At 35.6% G+C, this 10,976-nt stretch overlaps 1 pseudogene across 1 annotated transcript; it reads right to left on the reverse strand.

Moving 5' to 3' along the window:
- Positions 1-2,604: 2,604 nt before the first annotated feature.
- Positions 2,605-9,050, reverse strand: LOC143573319 (putative GPI-anchored protein At1g61900; annotated as a pseudogene). The gene is made up of 9 exons (XR_013142408.1): positions 8,749-9,050; positions 7,833-7,915; positions 6,922-7,751; positions 5,075-5,320; positions 4,766-4,780; positions 4,269-4,409; positions 4,155-4,199; positions 3,898-4,039; positions 2,605-2,818 (listed from the first exon to the last, which is right to left on the reverse strand). The product of XR_013142408.1 is annotated as a putative GPI-anchored protein At1g61900 (transcript).
- Between the last annotated feature and the right edge of the window lie 1,926 nt (positions 9,051-10,976).

Raw genomic sequence — 10,976 nt, forward strand, 5'->3', positions numbered from 1 at the left:
ATGTCAGGTTTGATCCATCAACCCACGAACATGACTCGTTTACCACCCCTGGACAATAGCTAAATGTCACGCACCACCAAATTACCCAATATTTTTCGCGTCATCCGGATCATTCCGGAACCCTAAAGAAGCACCAAGAGCTGCTCGGAACAATCGGGAGAAAACTAGAGCAGCCCGGAAGACTCAAGAACAATCCGGAACATCCCGGAACTGCCCGGCCCTCTCCAGAACTATCTGGAACAGCCCGGTATGATCCGGACTCTCCGGAACAGCCCAATGCACTCCGGAACTCTCCGGAACAACCCGGATGCGTATGGAACAGCCTGGTACCCTCCGGAACTCTCCGGAACAGCCTAGTACGTGCTACATCAACCCGGAAGAACCAAGATCTTTCTAGGCCTATGAAGAAGCTTCAAGATGCAGGAAATCTCTAGAAATCCTACCTAAATATTTTGTATGGAGTAATCTAGAATAGAACTCTCTAGATCTTGTTGAATTAGTATAAATAGGTGACATGGGGTCTCATTTGAGATCACCCAACTCTTGTAAACAACTAAGCATTGTAAGCTTAACTTCCAACAATATAAAAACTCTGTCTTGAATACTTGCGATCAAGTCACTTCAAGAAACCAACACTACTCTTCAGGACTTCCGCTGCCCATAAATTCGTTCAATCAAACCACATAGTCTTACTTAGACGAAGTTCTAAGGCCGCACGAGAGTCAAAAGAATAACTCCGTGACATAAGGCACGAAACCACCTATAGCTAGCATTAAATAATAGAACTACCACATGTCTACACAGGACAGGGCAAAAAAAGATCAAGCAGATCATGATTTACCATATATTATACACACACACACTACTAGCTGGTATGGTAATATACAGTTTCATAATGATGTTTCTGCAGAAATCATATTTGTAGTTGCCACATTATGAAAACTGATTCAGGTTTTCACACACTAGACACCTATGCAAGTCTTCACCATAGGCACTAAATAATTTTTAACTACTGTACGAAAAACTTGTGTGTATGTCTACAGAATTATATGATTTTTATGTTAATTTTAAGAAGAGATTTTTTATGATTATCTTTGAACATCAATGTTTACGTTTTACTGTTAATTTAACGGCAGTACAACCACCAGTGTTGATATTAATTAGTTGTAATTAGTGGATCCTTGATTGCAAGTAATTCATTATATTTATGGTATTTAATTAAATACTGTACCTTAGTATTTAATTAAATTCTATAGGTTCTTATAGTAATTTTAATAATTTAATAATTATTATAGCTTAGTAGCATAAATGAGGGAGTATAGGATCTATGTGGATTAATAAGCATTAATAAGACCTCCTACCTAATAAGGGGGGGTGGGGGGTGGTCCGTGATGGGGGCTCCATCACTCGTGATGGAGATTTCAACGTGATGGTGATCACGAAACTCTTTCACTCTCTCTCTCTTTATATATATATATACCCCTAAATATAATTATTTCACTCACACAAAAACCTATTCTATACATATATATATATATATATATATATATATATATATAATATATATATATATATATATATAATATATATATATCAAACCCATCACACTACCACCACCCCCACTAAATTCCATCACTAGTGATGAAATGTGGTGGGGTGAGGTGGCACACCACCATTGGGTGTGGTGAGTGATGGAAATTGGACCACCCCCACCCCCCTAAAAAGATCTATAACCTATTATCAGACTTCTAGCTTCCGGTCCTACTATTAATAGGTACATGTTTTAGGGTCACTATATACCTTTCCAGTATTATTATGGCCACCGCATATCAACGTAATTTTAAAAAACTATATATTAGAAAATGAGAAATATAGTGTGTTGATCCAGTCACACTTTCCACATATAATTCTTAAGAATGTCATAGGATTAATCATGATCTATTTCCCCTAGTCCAGATTTTTCCATTTCAAACAAACTTTTGGTGCTTCTTCAATTTAAATCTTGGTTTTTTATTTTCATAAATCATGTGACTTTGCATGGTATCATATACGCTATAAGCAAAACATGAGGCCACAATCTTTAGCTTCAGTATTAATTTATGACGTATAAATACGCTATGAATGCAGCACCAAAAAATAATGTTCATATTTAGCAGCAACATGAAAGATATGGTAAATAAAACTAATCGGATTGAGTAAGAATCAACAAACCGGATATTGGTCAAAGGTCAAGTCCCGACGCCATTGCCAGGTGTCAACGGGTGAGTATGCTCCTTAATGAATTTAGTAATTTCCCATTTTCCCGAGCTCACTTCCTAACCAAAATCATTGCTCTACAACCAACCCTTGTTTCGGCCCTTTGTCTAACAACCTTCTCACGCTTATCTGGCATCCTAAACCCCTCTTTGTTACACAAGCCCCCTCCCGATCGCGGTCCCATCGCGCCTCGACCTAGAAAGCTTGCTAACACGAATCACAAATCCGACGCGCGTAGCATACGCGTTGTAAAACGCGTGTGCTGCTGCTTCTGATTCAAACTCCTGACCTATATACGGTTCATCCCCTAAAGTGATGCGTCGACCGATTGAGTCAAATCTAAGGGATCTATACCTCTTTCTGAATCGACATCGTCATCGTCATCATCATCTTGATCAATTTGATATCATGATCTTCCTGAAACATGCCTCCGATTGAACATCCTACCATACCATCATCAACAACATCAACATCATCATCATCATTAATAGTCCTGCCGCCTGCCACATCAGCAGAGCTAACTAACACCTCACCATTAATATCATCATCCACTTCAAATCCACTGCAACACAGAACACGTTGCTGGATTCAGATCGTAACTTTTATGAATGGAGATATGTATGTAATTGATAATTATTTGTACGTAACTAATTAGTAAAGGGAGATAAACAGCCGAATAATATAACAGAGCATATTATGAAAATGAAACCCTAATTGATGATGATATTTCATTCAGCAATCGAAATGTGTGAAATTGAAATTGATGGTTAAATAAGATGAAAATAAAGGAAAGGAAGAAGCTACTGAAATATAGGATTGAAATGAGTGTGATGATTTCAGCATCAACAAAATAAATACTACTCAGTAGACAGACAGTCACAGAGAGATTGATTGATTGATTGATTGCCTTGTGGTTCCTTCTTGTACAACACCGCCCGCCCTTCACAAATAAATCTATATTTCACCCAAAAGCTAATAATTTTCTTTCCTGTGTTCATATATACTAATACTTAACTCAATTTATTTTCTTTTAGCTCCTATAAATAATAAACTAGATCATTAAATGCTTATTATTATTATTATTTTTTGAACGACCAATATTATTATTATTATTATTATTATTAAGTTTTAGGGCTTACAGATTAGGTATCTGTTTGAATACAATAAGCACCGTTTTAACAAAAATACCTATATAATTTTATATCCTTTTTAAAAAAATACAATAGACAATTCCATGAATTTCCTTCATATTCTCTCTCAATCCCGTTTTACAGATTTGGTATGTGGCTGTCCATAGCCACATTGTGTTATTCGCTTTCTCCCCTCTACAGTTAGTTTGTAGCTACGTACAGTGTTTTGACTTTTGAGTTTTGTTGAATCATATATATATATATAGAGAGAGAGAGAGAGAGAGAGAGAGAGATGTTCATGCCAAATTCAAGTTGAAAGTAGCCTCTCGTATAAAAACCTGAGTTGATTTTAGCTTATGATTTGATAGGCTTTAGCAACAGCAATCTTATTGTCCTTTTGTATTCATACTTCGATAGCATACTGTCTTAAGACTTCCATTTTTAAATCACAACAACAACAACAACAATAATAATAATCATAATAATAATAATAACAATAATAAATGGATACACTATACATTGAAAACCACTCTGAAAATATACACGTACTCTGCCAACTGTCTCTAACTCAAACACAAACAACAAATCGTTCAAATGAACTACAAAAAGCACAACCACAATCATCAACACATCCAAAAACAACCCATTGCAGCCTGCAAACCCACATTGCCATTCACTTCAGAAATTAAAATTAATAATAATAACAGCATTTTGTGACAAAATCATAAAAGCATTCAAAAGATTTATTATTCAAGGAAAAACACGCACCATGGTATACCGTATCCGACGTCGGTAGTGCAGGCAATGACATCTCTACAAAACCAAAAATATAAAATAAAGTCAGAACAGGTTGCGTAAAAATTCCAAAAGTCAACTGATTACCAGGAGCACAAAGAGAGAAGGATGCCATAGATGATGATGAAGGCCATGGAGCTGCAATATTGTCGCTTAAATCACACGTGAAACTGAACCCGCTTGAATTATCATACCCCACATCCGCAGGCAAACTTCTAAGTAGACATCCTGCATGTATATCCAAATCATAGATTATTAAAACTGTGAACCATTTAAACCGATAATTCTGCCCAAAAATATACGAATCAGCTGATTTGAAAGGCTTCAAATTTATACAGTTTGATTCACGGTTATAGTTATGGTTTGCGTGGTTATGTGCATGTATAATATTTATGACCCACCCATCTTTATCAATTTTAAAATATTCTGATACGAATTAATAATTTTAGCCATCAAACCAAATCATTTTGATCGACACAACCAACCAAGCCGACCTGTGTTTTCATTAAAACCGGCCAAAACGGACCATGAACCTGTAATCAGAACCATATATAACTTGCTTACAGAAGTCATAAAAAACATACCTTCACCTCCAGAAGCTACTTCAGCCCCAGAAATCATATTGCATACAAAAAAATAAAAGAAATATCAGAAACAATATAAATAACAAAAACAACACAACAACAACAATAATAATAATAATAATAATAGCAATGAGAATTTCAATTTATTTACCTAAAAACTGAAAGGGTCAAATGGGGTTAAATATTCAAAATTCATAAAAGTTAATTTTACTTTTAGCAAATATTTACAGAAGTTTTAAAAACTGGGTAAGAAAGTGTTTGCAGGTGGACCGGGCCCATAACTCAACAGGTTAAAAAAAACTAATTTACCTTGGAGACTAAAATCTTTCAAGTCAACATCGCAAAGTTCATAAACGTCAGCTAGCACTCCACCTTTCCGTAGCATTGACCCCAAAAACGATGCACAAAGTATTGCTTGTTTATTTGTAATCAACATTTGCCTTTGTACTCCAGCGATGTATGAATTCAATGAGCTACAACATGAAGGACTTGATGCAGCCACATTCTTACAAGCTTTTATTACACCAACCGGCTCCTTCATTTCCAATGGGCAAACTGCATCCCAGACGTATTAATAAGCATACGGTTCAAAATTATATTATCTCTTGGGTACATGGTTTTAAAAAGGCGTTCCGAGGCGCGCCTCGAGGCTTACGCCTCGGCAGCCTCAGTAGAAAAACGCCTTAGAGGCTTAGCCTCATAAGGGTATACTGAAACCTAAGCCTCGACCTTTGTGAGGCGCTTTGAGGCGGGTCCGAGGCGTCGAGGCGAGGCGGTGAGGCTTAAGCCTCACTAGAAGTTGTAAAATATGCCAAAATTTTTTATTTCTTGGACTTTTTTTGTTGAATATGGTATTAATAGAGCTAAAAGGCACTTCTCTTCTTCCAACGGCTAATTCCGGCGCCGGAAACATGCCGGAAACCTACCGAATATTAAGAAGAGTGGTTGCAGGAATAAGTAGAAGCTGCGTGAAGAAGCGTTTTAGCCTTTTAGGTTAATAAATTATCGGTATTTTAAAATTTAACCTTCTATCTAACACAAGTTTACATTTAGTCTCTAAAAGTTGAAAACTTTTACATAAAAAGTGTAAAATTAGTGTACCTTAACATTTAGCCCGTTTATCTTCACTAGTTTATATTCGATCCATAAATTTATTAACTGTTACATAAAATTTATAAAAGTAACATTATTTATTAGATTATATATACATTTTTAATTTTTTAATATTAAAAGTGTGATTTTTATAGATTATATATAAGTTTTTTTATTTTTTTAATTATGTTTTGAGGCTTACCGCTCGGTCCGCCTCGAGGCTTACGCCTCGAGAGTCTAACAGAAAACGCCTCGAGGCTCGTTTCCGCCTTTTTAAACCTTGCTTGGGTAAACAACCAAACAATTTGTAAATTTGGGGTTGAGTAGAACCAGTTGAGAAAACGATGATTATGTTGGTATTTTTTAGTAACCGATTACGGTGGTTAGGTTTTAGTTATGTATTTTGTAACCGAAAAAACTAGACTGATATATACATACATGTATGTGTATTATAGGGGTTTAAACGAGCCAAGCCGCTAATGAACTACTCGAGATCAGCTCATTAAAAGCTCAAATAAACCCAAACATAAACCAAACTGAGCCAAACTTAAACGAGCTCGATCCTAAAACTAAGCTTGTTCAGAAAACGAGCCCAAGTTCGATCATCATTTATAGAGCTCAAGCTGGCTCGTGCGCCTAAATGAACCTATTCCTTTTATTTAACATATCAAATATATTCTATTATTATTATTATATTATTATATAAAAATAAACAAGACAAGCTCGAGCTTGAAAAATAGAATTCGAAACGAGCCGTTGCCTAGGCGGCTCAGCTCGGCTAGTTTACACCCCTAAAAATATAATTCTTACAATATACGCATGCACGCATACAAATAACCCATTTAACCAGCCAAAAAAACAAATTAATAGAATAAAACCGAAGGAAAAATGTCCACAACTTCAAAACTTCAGTCAACCGATTTAACCGAACCACACTTTGGAAACCGACTTAACTAAAACGAATCAATTATGATTTTTCAATAACTGAAGTTTTGGTTATAACTCGGTTTAAGCCGATAAACGAACCGAACCAACCCATGCTCACCACTAGACTATAGCTATACCTTTGTTAACTTTGCAAGCAGATAATATTCTGAAAGACGTATCCGCGGCATCTGATGGAAGTTTTCTTGCAAGCCAAGAAAACACAATCCCTTTGCAATCATTGAACACATCAGCATTAGATAAACCTGTGTTCATACTTTTATCAACTATCGTTTGCGATGACGATATTTGAAACGCAGCTTCCATAATCGCGGGTTGACAAACCGATCTGCAACATTCTTTAAGTGGGTCGATCACACTACACACATCTAATAACTTACTCATGTTGACTGTTTCTCAAATGTATCAATATCCTTAATGGGACACAAACCGCCAGTTAAATTTGATGATTTATAAGAACACATTAACGGGATCGAGTTGTTCGCGCCTTTGCTGGCTAAAACTTCCACAATATCTTTAAAACAGTCATCAGCGGTTGTGGTGTTTTGTAAAACTAAACTATCAGTGTTCTGACTAAATGCCCTTGGAATATGTGAAGTGAACTAGCGAATTGTGGGCAGCATATTACGTTTTCGACATATGAGGCTAAAAGTACAGAGCAGTCGGCTGCGGTTTTTTCCATGATGTTTGAAATAGACGAGAAGTTGAACGGGCATCGACCTGTTAATACCGGTTTGTATGTTTTAGGGAAGTAAGGGTACATTGGTGGTAATACCCTCCCAAGATAGGGGTAATTTGGGTTAAACTGATGGGGAGATTTCTATAGGTTGGAAGATTCCAGAACTTGGAAGGCTAACTAGTTGAGAAGGGGGTGGAAGGTTCTTAGAAATTACATTTGGGGAATATGATAATAAGATTGTGAAAAGAAAGATGTGAAAACACAATGAACCTGCAATCAGAATAATTTATCTTAGGAGTTAAATAATTATGAAAAATCATGAAATAAGAATTTATTTTGTAATGAAGATACCCTCGAGAAGTGTGACTGCTTTAACAAAATCCATAGATTAACTAGCCTTCTGGGAACATGGATACTGCATAAACGTTTTAACCCTGTCAATGAAAAATCCAAATGAGTCAAAAACGGATTTAACCAACTATCTAAATGAGTTAACGTGTATGCAGGTTGTAATCAAGTTATATGTATATGTGCTAAACCGATTAAAGTTGATATAAATGAAGTTCGTAAACAAGTTGACACTCTGGGTCGACCTATTTGATCAAAATGGTTGAACATGTCAACTAGAGCACGACCCACTTATTAAACACGGTGAATATGACAATCCAAAACCTGAAGGCTTCTCATTATCTACAACTACCTATTCTGTTCTGAATAGACCAACTCATTACATACCAAGTACCCTTTATATACAAAATATCCTTATATTAATAATCAGATTACTTACTTAAATTTGAAAATGGACACCAATTCAATCAATTGTCCACAAGATCTTCAGTAAATCAATTAATACATACTTTATTACTACCACTTGTTTATTATAGTTAGTTGAAAGATTCAGAAGAGGTCTACAGTTTTTGAAACTCCAATTCATCAGGCTGTAGAGCATGAAACAAAACAAATTAATAAGCAGTAAACGAGCCGACTCACGAGTGGAGCTATGTGTAATTTAAGCGGTCCTAGTAAAGCTCGGGCTGTTTTGCACCCCTACTTTCAATTAAATATAGCTGGTAAAGTATATATATCCTATTCATGGATTTTATTAAAGGATATTGTCAAAAGAAATTTAAGTAATTCTATTATCAAATAAACCAAAACCTAAAACCACTAATAAACAAAGAAAACCTAAAATCATAACCATATAATAATAATAATAATAATAATAATATATTGAAAAGTAATTGACATGTAAGGTGCACTCACATACCTGAAGGTTTTGATCGGAAGAAGTGTGATCTGAAGATGATTGCTGCTGCTGTTGCAAATTGTACGGTACAAGTGAGTATAATAATAATAATCCAGATCGTGGTGTGTCATCTAAATACAGAGTGGAGTATATATAGGGTGGTTACAATTGATGTGTACTAGTAGTAAAAGAAGATATTATTGTAGAGCATTTTCTAGTGAGAAGAAATGAAATGAAGGAACCCTGGGTTGAGTCATGTGTGTGTTTTAGAGTGAGAAAAAGGTGCTTGAAAAGGTGAATTGATGATTGGGGAGTGTGTGAGAGAGAAAGAGAAACAAAGGGTGGAGAGCTTGTTAGCTCCTGCCACTGCAGGTGTATTTTGTGGACTTTTTGTTCACGGCCCGGTTTGCATTTTCTTGGGCCTTACAAAGCCCACTACCTTTGCTCTTATGGAATTTAGTGACACGGTGTTTGATGATGTGGACGTGGAGGAAGTGACAAGAGTTGCACAAACAACCAGAATCCGGAAGCCCGGAACCAGATATTTTATAACCGTTTTTTTAATACTCGACCCTACTCGTAGAGTACGGATATGGTATGCATTTCAGTATTAAATCATGTACCCGAACCAGACCCGATTTGTACATAGTAATACCCGAAACCCAGAACCGGTTCCATGCCCGCAACCGGGTTTTTCCAATACCCGAAACAGGTTTTTTCAAATACCCTATCTATATCCGAAAAATACCTCTAAAAAGTACAACTCTTAAAAAAATCCAATCTATACTTGAAAAATATCCCGAAAAAAGCCCGAAAATTGGGTTTTTTTCAATACCTAAAAATAAGGTATTCAAATACCCGGTTTTAAAACATCCGGTTCCATACTCGACCCGATCACGATGCATAGGTATGGTTTTTAGAGACAATACCATACCCGAACCCGACCTGGGTATTACTAATACCCAATTTTCCAATACCCGGTCATCCCTGAACCCGGTTCCATACCCGGAACCGGGTATATGAAAAACCCAATTTGCGCACCTCTAGAAGCGACGAGAAGAAGAAATGGACCGCTTCCGTTAAACGAGAGTCGGTGGGTTTACTACAAGGTACAAAGATAATGGAACTTCTTAAAGATGAGTATGAGTTGTGCAAGAAATATGACAAGAGGTATTCCGGAGAATGTCGTTTGGGTTCCAACCTTTGTTACAAGTGTGGAAAGACTGAACACTACTCCCGTGATTGTAAAAATAGCTTATAACTGTAAGGTGATGGGACATATCGTCAGGGTCTGTAAAAAAAGGAGGCTATATATAGGTCAAAGAGATGTTAACTTGAGTTGTTTTGAGTTGGTTCTAAATAGGTCAAAACTAATACATAAAATTTTGACAAAGACAATTTAGGTTTTTTTATAAGATTTGATATTGGCTTCGGATTAAATGCCATTTGTTCGGGTCACAAGATTCAAATTACTTACCCATTCAAAAAAAAAACAAAAAAAAAAAAACAAAACTAGTGCCTATTTTGTTTGAAATACAATATAGGTTTTGAAAATTTTAAACTTTTAAAAGTGTTTACTTGAAAATGTGGTCAAAGTTTTACCCAATAGTAATTTTGGAATATACTGTTTAAAGTTAGTTCAAATTGCAATGATTTGATTCGCAAGTAATTTTAGTGTTTCGGACCTATAGAATTATTTTAGAGTCGGGTTGTTTGCTTAATATTTATATCATGTATATATGTATAATGTAGTCACTTTATATTGTGTAAGACCCATATTATATGTATATTTTGATATCTGTATCCATTTTATATGTATGTATATTAGTTGGGTGTTCGCACGATACATCGGGTAACAATACTTAAAAAATTTTAGCGAGCCAAGGCTAGCTCAAGATCAACTCGAACTTCATACCGACCTCGACTAAAGTTTGTCTTGATTATTGTGATTATTTTTAGGGAGCCATTTTTTCATGATGTATGTGTTCATCATCAATCATTCAAATCCTATTTGTTAAAATGTATATTCTTAAAGCACGCCGTTCCTCATCAATCAATCAAACCATATATGTTTAAAACTGTTTTTTTCTCTCCTTTATATGTTGTGTTAATTGAACCCTATTTGTTAAACTTTATATGTTCAAGAGCTAACTAGTTTATGTGGTTGTTTGTGTAATCGTAGAAAACGATAACACATAAATAAAAGAAGCAATGATCAGGGAAGAAAACTTTATTATCTCATACTAAAA

This window comes from Bidens hawaiensis, unplaced genomic scaffold (genome assembly GCF_021521415.1).
Source record: "Bidens hawaiensis isolate Kalapana, Puna unplaced genomic scaffold, B.hawaiensis_p1.1 tig00026378_1, whole genome shotgun sequence".
Classification (NCBI taxonomy): domain Eukaryota; kingdom Viridiplantae; phylum Streptophyta; class Magnoliopsida; order Asterales; family Asteraceae; genus Bidens; species Bidens hawaiensis.